Genomic DNA, 19,746 nt, shown 5'->3' with positions numbered 1-19,746 from the left:
TCACCTCCATGCCAGCCCTCATATCCCCCTCACGTCCATGCCAGCCCTCATAGCCCCCTCACCTCCATGCCAACCTTCATACCCCTCTCATCTCCATGCCAGTCCTCACACACACCTGAACTCCACGCCAGCCCTCCTACCCCCTCACCTCCATGCCAGCCCTCATACTCCTCTCACCTCCATGCGAGCCCTCATACCCCCCTCACCTCCATGCCAGCCCTCATACACCCTCACCTCCATGCCAGCCCTCATACACCCTCACCTCCATGCCATCCCTCACACCCCCCTCACCTCCATGCCAGCCCTCATACCCCTCTCACCTCCATGCCAGCCCTCATACTCCCCTCACCTCCATTCCAGCCCTCATACTCCCCTCACCTCCATGCTAGCCCTCATACTCCCCTCACCTCAATGCCAGCCCTCATACTCCCCTCACCTCAATGCCAGCCCTCATATTCCCCTCCCCTCTCTGACAGCCCTCACACCCCCTCGTGCAGGGCTTCCCTCCGCAGCCTCCTCTCCTCAGGCAGCCTTGTGTTGTGGCTGACAGTCCTGCTCCTTGGTAACCAAGTACAACAACTAGTCCGGGCTGCATGCTGACTAGACCAACTTGTTACCCCCGTGCCGTACGGCTGACATGTCCTCCCGACCCCCATGCACACATACAGTATATACACACAGCAGTCTGTCTGTCTGTCGGGATATACACGATATCACTGGCGTACATATAGGGAGTGCGGTTGCGACCCGGCCCCTGAGCCCCAGGGGGCCCACGGGGCTTACTTTGCAGTCAGTCAGGCGATACTGACTGACTGCACTTACTTTCACTATGGTCTCTGCGCAGGCAGGAAGCCTCTCCGGGCACATCGGCGCTCCTCCCAGGACCTCCGCTCAGACCCCTCCCCCATCTGGTTCTCCAGCACAGAGATCATCAGAGGGGAGGAGTCTGAGCGGAGTTCCTGGGAGGAAACGCCGATGTGCAAGAGAGGCTGCCTGCGCAGAGACCATAGTGAAAGTAAGTGCAGTCAGTGAGAGGGAACGTCCTCGGTATGATTAAGAGGGGGGAGGGGGGAGGGGGGTGAGTGAGGGGTGTTCTGTGTGTGATGGTGAGTGGGGGAAACGAGGGGTGTTCTGTGTGATGGGGAGTGGGGGTGAGTGAGGGGTGTTCTGTGTGATGGGGAGTGGGGGTGAGTGAGGGGGGTTCTGTGTGATGGGGAGTGGGGGTGAGTGAGGGGGGTTCTGTGTGATGGGGAGTGGGGGTGAGTGAGGGGGGTTCTGTGTGTGATGGGGAGTGGGGGAAACGAGGGGTGTTCTGTGTGATGGGGAGTGGGGGTGAGTGAGGGGGGTTCTGTGTGATGGGGAGTGGGGGTGAGTGAGGGGGGTTCTGTGTGATGGGGAGTGGGGGTGAGTGAGGGGGGTTCTGTGTGATGGGGAGTGAGGGGGGTTCTGTGTGATGGGGAGTGGGGGTGAGTGAGGGTTGTTCTGTGTGATGGGGAGTGGGGGGGAGTGAGGGGGGTTCTGTGTGATGGGGAGTGGGGGTGAGTGAGGGGGGTTCTGTGTGATGGGGAGTGGGGGTGAGTGAGGGGGGTTCTGTGTGATGGGGAGTGGGGGTGAGTGAGGGGGGTTCTGTGTGATGGGGAGTGGGGGTGAGTGAGGGGGGTTCTGTGTGATGGGGAGTGGGGGTGAGTGAGGGTTGTTCTGTGTGATGGGGAGTGGGGGTGAGTGAGGGGGGTTCTGTGTGATGGGGAGTGGGGGTGAGTGAGGGGGGTTCTGTGTGATGGGGAGTGGGGGTGAGTGAGGGGGGTTCTGTGTGATGGGGAGTGGGGGTGAGTGAGGGGGGTTCTGTGTGATGGGGAGTGGGGGTGAGTGAGGGGGGTTCTGTGTGATGGGGAGTGGGGGTGAGTGAGGGGGGTTCTGTGTGATGGGGAGTGGGGGTGAGTGAGGGGGGTTCTGTGTGATGGGGAGTGGGGGTGAGTGAGGGGGGTTCTGTGTGATGGGGAGTGGGGGTGAGTGAGGGGGGTTCTGTGTGATGGGGAGTGGGGGTGAGTGAGGGGGGTTCTGTGTGATGGGGAGTGGGGGTGAGTGAGGGGGGTTCTGTGTGATGGGGAGTGGGGGTGAGTGAGGGGGGTTCTGTGTGATGGGGAGTGGGGGTGAGTGAGGGGGGTTCTGTGTGATGGGGAGTGGGGGTGAGTGAGGGGGGTTCTGTGTGATGGGGAGTGGGGGTGAGTGAGGGGGGTTCTGTGTGATGGGGAGTGGGGGTGAGTGAGGGGGGTTCTGTGTGATGGGGAGTGGGGGTGAGTGAGGGGGGTTCTGTGTGATGGGGAGTGAGGGGGGTTCTGTGTGATGGGGAGTGGGGGTGAGTGAGGGGGGTTCTGTGTGATGGGGAGTGGGGGTGAGTGAGGGGGGTTGTGTGTGATGGTGAGTGGGGGAAACGAGGGGTGTTCTGTGTGATGGGGAGTGGGGGTGAGTGAGGGGGGTTCTGTGTGATGGGGAGTGGGGGTGAGTGAGGGGGGTTCTGTGTGATGGGGAGTGGGGGTGAGTGAGGGGGGTTCTGTGTGATGGGGAGTGAGGGGGGTTCTGTGTGATGGGGAGTGGGGGTGAGTGAGGGGGGTTCTGTGTGATGGGGAGTGGGGGTGAGTGAGGGGGGTTCTGTGTGTGATGGTGAGTGGGGGAAACGAGGGGTGTTCTGTGTGATGGGGAGTGGGGGTGAGTGAGGGGTGTTCTGTGTGATGGGGAGTGGGGGTGAGTGAGGGGGGTTCTGTGTGATGGGGAGTGGGGGTGAGTGAGGGGGGTTCTGTGTGTGATGGTGAGTGGGGGAAACGAGGGGTGTTCTGTGTGATGGGGAGTGGGGGTGAGTGAGGGGGGTTCTGTGTGATGGGGAGTGAGGGGGGTTCTGTGTGATGGGGAGTGGGGGTGAGTGAGGGTTGTTCTGTGTGATGGGGAGTGGGGGTGAGTGAGGGGGGTTCTGTGTGATGGGGAGTGGGGGTGAGTAAGGGGGGTTCTGTGTGATGGGGAGTGGGGGTGAGTGAGGGGGGTTCTGTGTGATGGGGAGTGGGGGTGAGTGAGGGGGGTTCTGTGTGATGGGGAGTGGGGGTGAGTGAGGGGGGTTCTGTGTGATGGGGAGTGGGGGTGAGTGAGGGGGGTTCTGTGTGATGGGGAGTGGGGGTGAGTGAGGGGGGTTCTGTGTGATGGGGAGTGGGGGTGAGTGAGGGGGGTTCTGTGTGATGGGGAGTGGGGGTGAGTGAGGGGGGTTCTGTGTGATGGGGAGTGGGGGTGAGTGAGGGTTGTTCTGTGTGATGGGGAGTGGGGGTGAGTGAGGGGGGTTCTGTGTGATGGGGAGTGGGGGTGAGTGAGGGGGGTTCTGTGTGATGGGGAGTGGGGGTGAGTGAGGGGGGTTCTGTGTGATGGGGAGTGGGGGTGAGTGAGGGGGGTTCTGTGTGATGGGGAGTGGGGGTGAGTGAGGGGGGTTCTGTGTGATGGGGAGTGGGGGTGAGTGAGGGGGGTTCTGTGTGATGGGGAGTGAGGGGGGTTCTGTGTGATGGGGAGTGGGGGTGAGTGAGGGGGGTTCTGTGTGATGGGGAGTGGGGGTGAGTGAGGGGGGTTCTGTGTGATGGGGAGTGGGGGTGAGTGAGGGGGGTTCTGTGTGATGGGGAGTGGGGGTGAGTGAGGGTTGTTCTGTGTGATGGGGAGTGGGGGTGAGTGAGGGGGGTTCTGTGTGATGGGGAGTGGGGGTGAGTGAGGGTTGTTCTGTGTGATGGGGAGTGGGGGTGAGTGAGGGGGGTTCTGTGATGGGGAGTGGGGGTGAGTGAGGGGGGTTCTGTGTGATGGGGAGTGGGGGTGAGTGAGGGGGGTTCTGTGTGATGGGGAGTGGGGGTGAGTGAGGGGGGTTCTGTGTGATGGGGAGTGGGGGTGAGTGAGGGGGGTTCTGTGTGATGGGGAGTGGGGGTAAGTGAGGGGGGTTCTGTGTGATGGGGAGTGGGGGTAAGTGAGGGGGGTTCTGTGTGATGGGGAGTGGGGGTGAGTGAGGGGGGTTCTGTGTGATGGGGAGTGGGGGTGAGTGAGGGGGGTTCTGTGTGATGGGGAGTGGGGGTGAGTGAGGGGGGTTCTGTGTGATGGGGAGTGGGGGTGAGTGAGGGGGGTTCTGTGTGATGGGGAGTGGGGGTGAGTGAGGGGGGTTCTGTGTGATGGGGAGTGGGGGTGAGTGAGGGGGGTTCTGTGTGATGGGGAGTGGGGGTGAGTGAGGGGGGTTCTGTGTGATGGGGAGTGGGGGTGAGTGAGGGGGGTTCTGTGTGATGGGGAGTGGGGGTGAGTGAGGGGGGTTCTGCGAGCCGGCACCTGACTTCACTATTAGAGGTATGCTAGAACCGAGCCGCTGTATTGGTGACTGAGGGCTCAATGCCACAGCTGTAAGCCTACAACACTGTGGGAGACCACCGGCATCTCACACATTTCCCAACCATGCACGCTGCCGGCAGGGACCACATATGGCCTTGTGTAGCACTGCACATGCACAGGGGGATTCTTTTTTTAATTCCCCACTCTGTTTAGAGTGACAATGCGTATGAAAACAATGTAATGTGTATGGGCAGTGTATCATACAAGTGTACAGGGCTCACGTTACGTGGTACGCAGAGAAAGAGAGCATGCTGGGATTACCACGTGTGCATAATACGTGGTGAAAACCTGGTCGTGGACATGAGCCCTAACATGTGATAAAAGTTAGCTCATGCTGTCTCCAATGTATGTGTGCCTGTATTATGTATGTGTATATAGAATTATTTTTTTCTTTCCTGAGGAAGCAAAGCGTGCCTTGAGGCTTGTGTTCTGGATGTTTTAAAAATCTAAAACCCCTGATTACTAATGATCCATTGATGGGTCATTAAAAAAAAACAGTAATGTAGCTAAAAGTGATATACAAGGAGTAGCTGTGAAAAGGAGTGGTGGGTGGACGGGTCTGGAAGGGGGCCCCAAGCTAAACTTTTGCACCCGGGCCCATGAGCCTCTAGCTACGCCCCTGCACGATATATCACAGCTCATCCTCCCGTCTCCCCCGGCTCACCGTGTTTCCCGCCAGTGATGACTGCCGCATCCTCCTGTCAGCAGCCCGGCTCCCATCACCGGAGTAATGTCCTCCGTCCGAGACTGTAGCACTGAGGCGGAGAGTGAGGCAGCCGAGGAGGAGGGCTCTGCTCTGTCACCAGCCTGGAGGATGTCACGACAGGGGCCGTCTACAGAATACATGTCCCGACAGACGGCTGCAGTCCCCTTCCCACGGCCGTTCACACACTGCGGCAGCGGCCCCCATTCTGTAGGAAGCAGCTGGTGGCCCTATTGGGGCAGATGAAGAAGCCATGGCTGGTGGCTGAGGGTTCTGCGATGGCTGTTACCTCACAGCCTGTCTCAGGGCTAGTCACACATCCGTATGTTTACAGCGTATTACATGGGATCTGTACGCTGTGCGATACGCGGTAACTCGACATCACTTACATTGCTGTACGCTTATCAGAAGGAACTGCGTAATACACAAGCACCATTAATACGTGAGTTAGAGCCCATTATTCTCTATTGCCAAGCATATATACGCGTATGTATATACAATTACATGCATACGAGCGGGGGGTATACGCATCATTACTAAGGGGAGTATAAAAAGACACAGGTGTGCTGCGCATGGCGGGGTGCGTGAGTACACAGTCATGTGCAGTAGGATTTTGCCGCCATATGCAGGGTCACAGCCGGCTCCACGCTGCGCTTTACACTTTTGGCCGTGTGAGCCCGGCCTTAGAGCTTCTTCACACGACCATATGCAGAAAAACACTCGCCGCAGCGCATTATAGTGAATTAAGTATATTTGCGCTCGTGTTTGCGTGTAGTTCTGTACTTTGTGCGAACGCAGGGCCAGGTCACACGACACACCCCTCCGTGGATTAAAAAACCATTTAGCTTTAAAAGCTCCAGATGTGTTGTATTCCCCGTGTTTTGCGCAGTGTTTCACGCTCCCTCTTGCGTATTTGCGCTCCTCCCATAGACTTCTCTGGGGGACTTTGCTGCACAAACCACAGGAAAATACAACAGTTCCTACTTTTGTCCAAGTACGCAAAATCCTCGTGCAAAACGCACTCATCGGAGTAAATACATTGACGTTCTATTACACCTTTGCTTTAGGTACGCAAAAGCATGCGCAAATATGGTCATTATGTTGGCCATCGCTCCCGGGCCTGGCGTCAGCTGAAGGTCTTCCTCTCTTCCCTCAGGTGGCTGCAGCCTACCGGCCATGCTGGGGCCAAATGTATGAGCCCCCCAGGCAGGGCATCCCTCTCCAGGTAGTCGGAATAATGACAGCCCAGTTCCCTAAGGGCTCATGTCCACGGGCAAAAGAAGAATTAAAATCCGCAGCGGATTTTAACTCTTCTCCTGCCCGCGGATCCGCGTCCCATAGGGATGCATTGACCACCCGCGGGTAGATAAATACCCGCGGATCGTCAATAAAAGGGATTTTAAAAAAAATGAAGCATGAAAAAATCTGGACCATGCTCCATTTTCGTGCGGGTCTCCCGCGGGGACGGCTCCCGCGGGCTTCTATTGAAGCCTATGGAAGCCGTCCGGATCCGCGGGAGACCTAAAATAGGAATTTAAAAGAATTTACCCATCTGGAGCGGACTGGGAAGGTCTTCTATTCCTCACAGCCGGATCTTTCTTGCTTCGGCTCGGCGGATGTGCCCGGCGCATGCGCGCAGCACGCCGGCGACGTGCCGAGTTCATCCGCCGGCCGAAAAAGAAGATCCGGCCGTGAGGAAGAGAAGACTTTCCCGAACCGCTCCGGATGGGTAAATTCTTTTAAATTCCTATTTTCAGCGCTCATGTCCGCGGGGCAGGAGGGACCCGCTGCAGATTCTCCATGGAGAATCCGTAGCGGGCCTAATTTTCCCCGTGGACATGAGGCCTAAGGGCTCATGTCCACGGGCAAAAGAATTAAAATCCGCAGCAGATTTTAACTCTTCTCCTGCACGCGGATCCGCACCCCATAGGGATGCATTGACCACCCGCGGGGTAGATAAATACCCGCGGATGGTCAATAAAAGTGATTTTAAAAAAAAAATGGAGCATGAAAAAATCTGGACCATGCTCCATTTTCATGCGGGTCTCCCGCGGGGACGGCTCCCGCGGGCTTCTATTGAAGCCTATGGAAGCCGTCCGGATCCGCGGGAAACAAAAATCAGATTTTACTCACCCGCTCCGTTTCTTCTCTTCGCCGCCGCGTCATCTTCTCTCAGTCGCGGCCGGATCATTTTGCTTCGGGACGGCGCATGCGCGGGGCACGTCACCAACGTCATCCTGCGCATCCGCCGGGCCGAAGAAAGAAGATCCGGCCGCGACGCACAGAAGATGACGCCGCGGCGAAGGAAGTATCCGGAGCGTGCGGGAGGTGAGTTAATTCTGATTTATTCTGATTTTCAGCGCTCATGTCCGCGGGGCAGGAGGGACCCGCTGCAGATTCTCCATGGAGAATCCGTAGCGGGCCTGATTTTCCCCTGTGGACATGAGGCCTAAAGGTGCCTACAGGCGGAGCGATTATCGTTCAAACAAGCGAAAGTGAATAAAAATCGTTCAGTCTAAAAGCGAGCCAACGACTGGACGACAAACGATATTCATTCGCGTTTCATTCATTTTCTGCAGGCATATACGCCACCATCGGCTCCTTCACTTATTGTTCCGTTTATACAGACTGAATGATTCAACAATGGATCTGTCTAAACAGAGAGCACAAGTGAACGAGGCCGCGGTGACGCCATTCGCCCGGTCGAACAATAATAGAATCGGCTCGTCTAAAAGGACCTGAAGACAACTTTATATTGAACAACCCGATAGCTAGGCTCAGTCTCCGGGGGACGGAGGTTGCAATTAGTTACAAACCCGCAACTAAAGAATAAGGCCAGTTTCACACGGCTGATAAGATCGGGTGAGATTTCTGCGTTGCGAGACGCACAAACATGAATCCCATTCATTTTAATAGGTTCATACACATGAGAGATATTATCCCACATGGCAGCACGGTGCTATGTGAGAAACAGATCGCAGCATGTTCTATCTGGCTGCGATATCGCCCATTGCTTATTGAAAGCAATGGGAGAACTCGGTCATCCTCCATTACAGCAGCGGCAGGAGATTCCTTCATCCTCTCGGGGAATCCCTTAAGATGTGGTGGGGAAATCCCTTCAGCCCTGACTGGGGTGAAGCGATTCCCTGCGGGGATGAAGGAATCCCCTGCTGCTGCTGTCACAGAGAATCTCCCAGAGTTCTCCCACTGCTTTCAATGGGGCTGGCGCTGCTGCCACATGAAAATGCCTCACATCCACAGGTCTTTCACATGACCTTCTGTAACTAGTGCTGCTTAGAGTATATACAAGATTACTACTTGTACCCATTAGGCCGTGTTCACATGGTTGGACCTCCTGTAACTAGTGCTGCATAGAGTATATACAAGATTACTACTTGTACCCATTAGGCCGTGTTCACATGGTTGGACCTCCTGTAACTAGTGCTGCATAGAGTATATACAAGACTAGCTGATATACCTGGCTTTGCCCGAGTTAATTTGGTACTGGTATTTATCTGGTGTTCACACGGAAAATCTTACGAAGTCGTGGTTACTTTAGAGATACTGAAGAAAAACATATGTTCACCATTTTGCATAGTTCTCTGCGTTACCCAGGAAACACCACGTGGAGGAAACCATGCAACGTTTCCTTTATATAAAATGTCATCAGGAAGTGAGAGAATTAGATTACGTACATAAAATTTGGACACTAATTCTTTTGCGCTTAGAATTGACTAATCGAGTTGGGACCCATTAACTTTTCATATTTATGACACAATCAATGCTTGTGTCAAATTTCATGTTTTTATGACATTGGGAAGTGAGAGATTTTCATTATCTACGTAACATTTGGACGCTAATTCTTTTGCACATAGAATTGAATAATGGTGTTGGGACCCATTAGCTTTTCCTGTTTATGACATAATCAATGCTCGTGCCAAATTTCCCATTTCTATGACACCGGAAAGTGAAAAAATTACATTCCGCACGAAAAATTTTGAAGCCAATTCTTTTGCGCTAGAATTGAATAATCGAGTTGGGACCCATTAGCTTTTCCTATTTATGTCATAATCAATGCCCGTGCCAAATTTTAAGTTTCTATGACATTGGGAAGTGACAGATTTAGATTATGTACGTAAAATTTCGACGCCAATTCTTTTGCGCTAGAATTGAATAATCGAGTTGGGACCCAATTACTTTTCCTATTTTGGAGATAATCTATGCTCGTGCCAAAATTCATGTTTCTACGATATCGGGAAGTTGGAGAACGTTTGGCGAGTCAGTCAATCAGTCAGTGAGTCAGTCAGTCAGTGAGTCAGTGAGGGCTTTCAGCTTTATATATACAAGATTACTACTTGTACCCATTAGGCCGTGTTCACATGGTTGGACCTCCTGTAACTAGTGCTGCATGGAGTATATACAGCATTACTACTTGTACCCATTAGGCCGTGTTCACATGGTTGGACCTCCTGTAACTAGTGCTGCATGGAGTATATACAGCATTACTACTTGTACCCATTAGGCCGTGTTCACATGGTTGGACCTCCTGTAACTAGTGCTGCATGGAGTATATACAGCATTACTACTTGTACCCATTAGGCCGTGTTCACATGGTTGGACCTCCTGTAACTAGTGCTGCATAGAGTATATACAAGATTACTACTTGTACCCATTAGGCCGTGTTCACATGGTTGGACCTCCTGTAACTAGTGCTGCATACAGTATATACAAGATTACTACTTGTACCCATTAGGCCGTGTTCACATGGTTGGACCTCCTGTAACTAGTGCTGCATAGAGTATATACAAGATTACTACTTGTACCCATTAGGCTGTGTTCACATGGTTGGACCTCCTGTAACTAGTGCTGCATGGAGTATATACAGCATTACTACTTGTACCCATTAGGCTGTGTTTACATGGTTGGACCTCCTGTAACTAGTGCTGCATGGAGTATATACAGCATTACTACTTGTACCCATTAGGCCGTGTTCACATGGTTGGACCTCCTGTAACTAGTGCTGCATACAGTATATACAAGATTACTACTTGTACCCATTAGGCTGTGTTCACATGGTTGGACCTCCTGTAACTAGTGCTGCATAGAGTATATACAAGATTACTACTTGTACCCATTAGGCCGTGTTCACATGGTTGGACCTCCTGTAACTAGTGCTGCATGGAGTATATACAAGATTACTACTTGTACCCATTAGGCCGTGTTCACATGGTTGGACCTCCTGTAACTAGTGCTGCATAGAGTATATACAAGATTACTACTTGTACCCATTAGGCTGTGTTCACATGGTTGGACCTCCTGTAACTAGTGCTGCATGGAGTATATACAAGATTACTACTTGTACCCATTAGGCCGTGTTCACATGGTTGGACCTCCTGTAACTAGTGCTGCATAGAGTATATACAAGATTACTACTTGTACCCATTAGGCCGTGTTCACATGGTTGGACCTCCTGTAACTAGTGCTGCATAGAGTATATACAAGATTACTACTTGTACCCATTAGGCCGTGTTCACATGGTTGGACCTCCTGTAACTAGTGCTGCATAGAGTATATACAAGATTACTACTTGTACCCATTAGTCCGTGTTCACATGGTTGGACCTCCTGTAACTAGTGCTGCATAGAGTATATACAAGATTACTACTTGTATCCATTAGGCCGTGTTCACATGGTGGAATCTGCATTAGTCTGTGTGCACACCTACCGTGTGTGCAAGTTGCGCCCGAGTGATTGGGGTTTAACTTGCATCGGACAACACGCGGACACTTGTCCATGTGCTGTCGGACTCACTTGGATATAGCACATAGCCATGCATCAGCGTGATACGGACAGGAATAGAGCATGCGATGAGTTAGCGGTCCTCGTTAATCTGCATAGACCCATAGGCTATAATGGGGTCATGTGCTGCCCGGGATTTACCACAGACAGCACTGTAGTAGACATCATGATTAATATAAAATGTCTATTGATTTATATAAACCCAAATGTATTTTGTTGTTGTAATGACTTTTAACTCTGGAGTTTGATCGACACACAATCTAATCATAGTATTTAGTAGACAATGGGATGGTGAAGGATGTCTGATCTAATGTTGACTAAGTACATAGAAATTGCACAAGATACCTCTAAGAGTTAAGGCCTATAGTGTTATGTGTATATCCTGTGTGTTTACTTAGCCCCCTTCCACTCTTCAAACACAAGCTAGTTGACAAATCATTTGTCAACTACACAGAATTCCTTAAGGCTGTCTGCATGCTAAAGAATACAAAGTCCATACCTTGGCGGACGTGAGGACGGGAGGGTAGGGAGGCGGGAGACTCTGTATAATCTAGCGAATGAGAATCTTATATGTTACTGATGTAATCTGTTGCACGCCCATTGAAGGGCGGTTGTCATGTGTTATAATAAAAAGCCTGAGCCTCTACACATTGTAGAGACTCTCCCGGTCTTAGACCAGCATTTGTGTCTGATTCTGGTCGATGTGTGCACACGATACTCAATTCGGAAAGCGACAAAATACCCCAAAGCCTGCTGGAGAAATCATATTCCAGATCAGTGTCGTTCCTGGGTGTGCGAGTGGATCTGTGAGGTTACAGCCTGGAACGTATGGAGACCGGCAGATAGCACGCAGAACTCAGGGGCCCGAAAATCTACAGAACACGGTAAGATTGCTTTATGTAAATCTACCGATGTGATCTGGGTTCTGACTGCTAAATCTGCCTGTATCTGATCCAGACTGGACCTTCACTGAAAGACAGGTCTGTCCACTCGGAAAATCACCACGTTACCTGTCTAGGGGTATTTTGTACGCTGTGTATGCTGTTATGTCTGAGACGGTTAAAAATTGTGTATACAAGACCAAGAGATAAATTCTGTGAGGGTTAATGTGTCGGGAGGGCGGACTCGGCTGTTTAAGTCTGAGGGAACACGCCAGTGACACGTGCTCCTAGGTAAAACTAGTGTGAGGTTAGGAAGATTTATGATACGTATACTTACATTTTATGATTGAGCGTGTTATGTTCTCATATGTGGAAAGGTATTTACGGGTGAATATAGCCGTGGTGTGACGGCTGGCTCCAGAAACTCTTGGTCATTGAAAATAATCGTCAGTCTCTGTGTATAGCTAAATGTCCTGTCTAGATCGTGTACAAGGAGTGCTCTTGGGGATTACTAGTATACAGTGGGCTGTTATAAAGGTAGATGAGATATATATATACCTTGAGCCGTTGTGGGTATTCTCCAGTAATCCCGTCTGTCTGCTATTATAGAAACAATGTGCAGTGTTGATTATTGGGGGAGGGGTGCTGGTAAGAGAGTGGACTGAAGTTAAGCCACTAAGAGCACTTCTCAATTAACCCTTTTTGTTTACTTTGTCTTTCCCTGTGTTTTATAGAATTAATGCGTATTGTAATCTGAGTGGGAAAGAAGGGTTATATGGAAAGGATTTGAAGAAAGCAGATTTTACAAGAGAAACAGTACTGTGTGCAGAAACTTTGAATAGAATAGAATAAGCAGGTAGCATAAAGTTGAGCAGATTGAGAAGGTTCAGGCATAGACGCAGGTTGTTTAGAGAATGGGGAGCAAAGTGAGCAAGGACAAAGGTCATAGAGCTTGTGATTTGGTTACTGAACAATGGGAAAGGATCAGGAAAAGTTGCAGAAAGAAATGCCAGGTTATAGACAGATAAGATAGATTGTAGAAAGTTTTCAGAAGATGAGCAGGAAGCCTAGCAGAAAGAAATGTGTTTTTAGATTGCTAGAAGGAGGTATAACATAGTTGAGAGATTGAAGAGGGGAAAGCATGTAGGGGGGGTATGTGTATTGCTTATGAACAATGTAATGTCTTTGTGTTGACTACAGCCCCTCCCTGTAATGGTGGCCGCACTTGCAATGTTTACAATCCAACATAGTGTGACTCTGCAGAAAATGTAGTGAGGCCTGCCCCCACCCTGAAGTTACTTCCCCCCATGTGCTCACTTTCAGGGTGTGTGATGTTACTTCCGGTCCCTCCCCATCCGGGACAGGACCTGGCCCCGCCCCTTCCTCCTCCAGCGGCCATCTTGCCTCACCTGGAAGTGCTGCTGCTCAGCAGCCACCTTGCCTCACCTGGAAGTGCTGCTACTCAGCAGCCATTTTGCCTCACCTGGGAGTGCTGCTGCCCCTGGCCCCGCCCGTTCCTCCGGCAGCCATTTTGCCTCACTTGGGAGATTTGTAGCCCCTTTCTGCCTCTGGCGGCCATTTTGCTGCATTTGGGAGGCCTATATTTCCCAATGCCACTGTATCCAGTGCTAACATCATGATTGTCTGAACAAAGGTTTTGTTTGACCAGACTTTGTTACGCTCCAAGATGTGGCCACTTTGGATGTGTGATAAGTTCAGGGAAACAAACCTTTGTGGAGATGCAGCTTGGGACATAGTAGATGACTAAGCTGGTTTATAGTGCATGGAAGATTGGAGTTGATGCATGGGGGACAGAGGCCAGGAATACATGACAGGGGACGCTCTCTCATGTTCCCAGGGGCTCTGTTTTCCACTGCCCGCTTCTCCAATGGATACTCAGACAGATGATGTTATGGAAGGCTCCTACAGATGGAATAATTTCCCTATAGTCACCCAGCTAACTTTTTCATGCAATTTGGTGAAGTAATTTTACTTTTTATGTGAAGAAAGAGGGACTGAATTGCCCAGAGTAGGATGTTAATTCATCCGTATTCTTTAATTTTTTCTTTAAGTCTTTTGTATATTCTAGTGTCAGTCTACACTGAAGCTATAATTATATTCCGACAGGAGAGTAAAAGCTAAACGCTGGCCATACCCTGAAATACTATTACACTGGGTGACGTAAAATTTGAATCGTGTGGCGACCCCTTGTGTTAAAAAATGCTAACTGCGACCTGAAATAAAAAAAAAATTTTTTTTAAGGAGATTTTCGCTCAGACTTCGCTGCATACAATGTCACCTTGACCTACAAAGTGCTTGTTTTTGTGCCTCTTGGTTTACTAGTTTGAACGCAATGACTCTTTTTCCATTGAGTATTGCGGTTCAAAAGGGGGGAGGCATAGGTGATCTGGGTCATAGATGATCTAGGTGTTGTAGATCAGCTATTGGGTTTGAAAAAAAAATAAATAAATGATTTTGTGCTACAAGATTCCGAGCCATGTGAAATAGAACATCAGCACGATTATTTAGTACTAATTCAGTAAGAAACTGCAGATATGCAAACAGTTACCAGAACCCCTGTTGATAATGCATATGTTGAGCTTTTTGCAGATGGTACCAGGGTGAGGATTGATGACTCCACATCGGATATGCAGTGGTCACACAACAAGATGTCCTAGAAGCAGAAGCTCTGCCTCCGCATGTCACAGTACAATAAGCGGAATGGAAGGCCCTCACTGAGGCGTGTAGAGTGGCGAGAGGTAAGACCGGCAATCCTTTACACTGACTCCTGGTATGCATTTGGCATAGCTCATGATTACGGCCCAATATGGAAGGCCAGACAGTTTTTTACCTTAGCAGGACAACCAATTGAGAATGGTGCAGCGGTACAGAGTTGCATGGAGGCCCTGCTTCTACCTGACAAAGTTGAGAGTTCGCACCGATTCCTACACTGGAGAGGCGAGAGACGACACCCTCGCTGACAGCGCAGCAAAGGCAGCGGCCCTCAAGCCGTGGAAGAAAGAAGAAAGATACTGACAGCATGAGTCAGTGGTAAAAAAAAAACTTTGGACATTGACAAAAATTTGGACTTTGATATGCTAAAGACTTTTACAGTTACCAGCCAGCAAGGAAGGAAAGAATAAATGGACTAATATGGGAGCAGCAGAAACAGGACAGTGTGTGGTGAACGGTCAACAGCACTTGCCCACCACAGTTCCTGTATCCCATGATGGCCCAGCTGATGGACGGAAAGACCCACCTAGTAAAGCAGTAATGACGACGACGCTTGAAAGAGGTTGGGCGACTTCTAGGTTCTCTGTAGCTGCTGCATCATTTGTCCGGTTTAGCATGATCTATGCCATGGGTAAGTCAGGGCAGAAGTAAATTTGCCACATCACACTTGCCGGGACCACTCTACCCATTTCAGGGATTGCAAATTGACTACGTTCAGCTCCCACTTGTTGGGAAGTATGAATACGTGCTTGTTGTTGATGTCTTTGCAGGTTGGAGGCCGACCCTGTTACCAAGGTAAACAAGTAGGTAACCGCAAAGAAGCTCATGAAAGAGGTAAACTGTGAATATGGGGTACCAGAGGTGATTCAGAGTCAGACAGAGGTATAAACTTCGCAGGTGAATGTAACATGTCATGTCTGCTCTGGGTGTATCCCAGGCCTTTTACATACTCTACCATCTTTAGAGTAGTGGAAAGGTGGAGAGACGTAGTGGCACACTAAAAAGTAAGATACTTAAAAATGACGCCACTTTGGAAAGACTGTCATCCAATAGCCTTATACAGTGATAGATATGAACCCAGGGGGGATTATACATTATCTCCCTACGAGATTGTTTGGGCTAGCTCCAAGGCTAGGTCGTTACTATCCTCAGTGGTTACAATTACAATCTGATGTGTTGACTGAGTATGTGATTTCCGTTGTTAAAGAACTAACCAAAGCCTATGCACAGGTGTTCTCTTCCAGACTCAGAGGCAGACACTGGGACACATATCTTGCAGCCTGGGGATTGGGTGTGCGTCAAGAAGTTCCCCAGGAAGCACCCTCCTGAGCCCCGGTTTGATGGCCCCTACCAGGTGCTTCTGACTACTGCCACAGCTGTGAAACTAGCCGAAAGACTTACATGGATCCACGCTTCATACTGTAAGAAAGCTTCAGATCCGGGAGACCAGTCTTAGTTGTGCCAAAGACATTACTCTGGTTAAGGCTAGTGAGAGAGGAAGGTAGCAACTGGAATCCTTAGTCGGAAGAATATGGGGGTATGGTTACCTTCTAGTATAACTCGTCCAATGCTCAAGTAGCTGCATATTCCTTCGACTATTGTACTGTGGTCCCGTGTCTAGGCGCAAGATCCCACCGCAGGCCAGATTTAGCTCAGTCCAGCTGGTTATATGACTTATATACCCGGGGAATACAATATGTTTGCGCCACTGATAACGTCTGGGGAGAAGACTGCCGTTATTGGGGATCAGTGGGATGGAACACAGGAACAGACTGGTCCTATAAACCGCGAAGTGCCTTAAATAAGAAAAATAAGAGCGGGAAATCCCTAATTAGTCGTATAACCCTCCTTGAGAATAATAAGGACAGCAGGTATTGGAAGGCTGAACTTAGTATGCTGCTTGGTTTTAATGCGGTTGTTACACTAACCATGGGAGATCCAAGCCCGGGGGACGGGGAGACTTATAGTCTGGGGACATACCGGTACGGGAGGACAGATCCCTTAGGGAAGTTTAAAATAAGGGATATGGTAGATGCAGCCGAATGGAAGCCTTCACTTAGTCCCGTGCCCATAATTAACCCCCTCCGCCGTAAGATAAAGACCTTGACGAACATGATGATCATAGCCGACCCTACCTTTGAGGACACCTTGACAGTAGCGACTGGCTACTCTGACCAGAATCTCTGGTTGGAGTTGATGAGGTACAATGCTAACAGGAGCAACAAGTCTAACTGTTGCGTGTACGGTAGTGCCCGACCACACTCGGGGATGGTCCCCCTAAATCTCCCTGTAGATGCTGAAGAGTGGTTTATTAGTCTCTTCACGAACATTTCCGCTAATTACACTGTCCGTGAGAAATGGAAGAAGGAATACTCTATAACTACTTAAGTGTTTTGCACCGGAGAGAGTATTACTGACTACCCTGGAAACTACACCTGCCAGGCAAATAGGCAGGGTGGAGGGAGATTTTTGGGGAAGTCGCCAACGGGTATTGCTCCTCCTACAGTATGATAGGAGGGGAATAGATGCAGAATCAGGTCCAGTCCTTAGGAGACGTTTACTGGCTTTGTGGAGACATGAGGTAGAGGACCCGCCTGGAGGGTAATTGGACAGGGGAGTGTGCCTTAGTAAAGCCCTTATGCTCCTCCACATCCTGTCAGACACCAACGTTTCCCTTGTTTGAAAAAGATGAAGAGCCAGTTCCGATAATGCCAAACACATACGCTACCAAAGAAAAAGGAGAAATGTACTAGTACTGTGCCTGCCCCGATCTCCTAAGATGGATTGTCAGTGGAATTCCCATTTGCCTAGGGATAGTGCAGAAGACCTTAGGTTCCGGCGAGGGCACACCCTGTGGGGTGTTAACTTGTACAGATAGAGGGTATGGATGCCCGGAAATGAGCCCAGGGAATCCATGGCCTCCCTCTGAGGTAAGGTAGGGATCCCCCCCCCTCCTAGGAGTAGGGACTTACGGGCAGTGGGAAAGCCCTGACGCAAGGGTGAGGCGACTTGGACGTGTTCACCATTAGGACTATCTCCAGGAGGGACATTGGTGTGGGTGAAGATTAGGGAGTCCCACGCCGTGCGTACCTGTGTACGCTACTAGTATTGTAACATTATGCTAGAGCGAGAAGAGAGACCCCTGGTGGTAGTTTTGATCTACACGTGTACATTGACGTCATAGGATAGCCAAGGGGGGTACCTGACAAGTTTTAAAAATTAGAGACCAAGTTAAAACTAGATTCGAGTCCATTTTCCTGGTCATTATGGTAAATAAACGTTGACTGGATTAATTATGTTTATTATAATTAGCAGTGGTTTATAAATTATACTAGAGACGCCTTATAGGGACTAGTCGACCAATAGGACCTACCTCGACTATGACTTTTTTAAAAATAGAGTGACCTTAGATATGACTTTAGCTAAAAAGGGGAGTGTCTGAAAGATGATAGGGGAGACTTGTCATACCTACATCCTAGACGACACGTGACCCGCGGGTAAAGACGCAGTTGTCATTAAGAAGCTGACCGCACTAACTAAAAAGAGCTAACTTTTGGGACCAGCCCTCGCCATGGATGAGCGGGTGGTAAAGGATCCTGGCACAGACGGGCGTCGCTGTTGTATGTGAACTGATGGTTACCTTTTCTGTTCTAGTCTGCTGTGTTATTCCCTGTGTCAGAGAGACCTGTGAAACTGATGCTGGAAAAGCCGCTCCCACCATGAGTTTGCTGGATGCATCCCCAGAAGGAGTGGACAAGTCCTACACCCCCTTGAAGACCCTAAAACGAACCTTCAACGCGCTCCAGTTATAGGCTCACGCGCAGATGATTGTGGAATTACTAGGGAAAGTTAGAGAATAGACATTTCAAGGGGGGATTGTAGTAGACATCATGATTAATATAAAATGTCTATTGATTTATATAAACCCAAATGTATTTTGTTGTTGTAATGACTTTTAACTCTGGAGTTTGATCGACACACAATCTAATCATAGTATTTAGTAGACAATGGGATGGTGAAGGATGTCTGATCTAATGTTGACTAAGTACATAGAAATTGCACAAGATACCTCTAAGAGTTAAGGCCTATAGTGTTATGTGTATATCCTGTGTGTTTACTTAGCCCCCTTCCACTCTTCAAACACAAGCTAGTTGACAAATCATTTGTCAACTACACAGAATTCCTTAAGGCTGTCTGCATGCTAAAGAATACAAAGTCCATACCTTGGCGGACGTGAGGACGGGAGGGTAGGGAGGCGGGAGACTCTGTATAATCTAGCGAATGAGAATCTTATATGTTACTGATGTAATCTGTTGCACGCCCATTGAAGGGCGGTTGTCATGTGTTATAATAAAAAGCCTGAGCCTCTACACATTGTAGAGACTCTCCCGGTCTTAGACCAGCATTTGTGTCTGATTCTGGTCGATGTGTGCACACGATACTCAATTCGGAAAGCGACAAAATACCCCAAAGCCTGCTGGAGAAATCATATTCCAGATCAGCACATGGCCCAAAGGCTTCATGGAAAGAAGAGAAGTGACATGTCCCTTGTTGATGTGGATTCCGCAGCGGTGTATCCACATACAGACTGAATGCAAGTAGTTGGTGTGCGTACGTACGGCAGCTCTAATCCAGATCCATGTCAGAGATCTACCGTTAACATGCAGATTTATGCCATGGATTTCCATTGAAGTCCGTGTTGGATGTTTCTGACGCTGAATATGGCCTGACTACTGGAAGACGGGGAACAAGGGGTCTGGTGGGACAACCGTCATCGGTGGGGGGCATCAGGAGACGTCAGCAGCAGGCACAAACTCTTCAGCTACTTGGTTTATGCAGGTTGAAAACAGACAAATATCCATCAAGTCCAACCTTACTAAGCGATTAAAATCACGCCCGCAAAACGTGACCAATGGTTTCACAAGCCGACATCCACAGAAGATCTGTACTTAGCTCTCCAAGATGTCTGGAACAACCTCCCTGCCGAGCTCTTTCACAAACTGTGTGCAAGCGTTCCTAGAAGAGCTGATGCTGTTGTGAAGGTAAAGGGCGGTCACACCAAATACTGATTTAGATTCCTCTCTTCACTCACTTTGCATTTTGGTTTTTGATGAAACTGAGAACACTTCTTCTCTTTCTGAAAGCATTCTCACTTTGCAGCATTTTTCACACCTGCCTACGGTCTCCCTCATAGAGACATTTTTTACCACGACTAGAGCGGCGTTTTCAGCATCGC

At 49.8% G+C, this 19,746-nt stretch overlaps 1 long non-coding RNA gene across 1 annotated transcript in view; it reads left to right on the top strand.

Annotated features, from left to right (window-relative positions):
• The first annotated feature begins 996 nt into the window (after positions 1-996).
• The window catches only part of LOC136619799 (uncharacterized), a 165,414-nt gene continuing 146,664 nt past the window's right edge, over positions 997-19,746 (top strand). Inside the window, exon 1 of the long non-coding RNA XR_010791040.1 lies at positions 997-1,015. This is a non-coding gene — a long non-coding RNA (uncharacterized lncRNA). The remainder of the gene's footprint in view (positions 1,016-19,746) is intronic.

The sequence above is a fragment of the Eleutherodactylus coqui genome, chromosome 3 (genome assembly GCF_035609145.1).
Source record: "Eleutherodactylus coqui strain aEleCoq1 chromosome 3, aEleCoq1.hap1, whole genome shotgun sequence".
NCBI lineage: Eukaryota > Metazoa > Chordata > Amphibia > Anura > Eleutherodactylidae > Eleutherodactylus > Eleutherodactylus coqui.
Note: the sequence above shows the minus strand (reverse complement) of the source record. Positions and strands in the feature narration are given on the sequence as shown.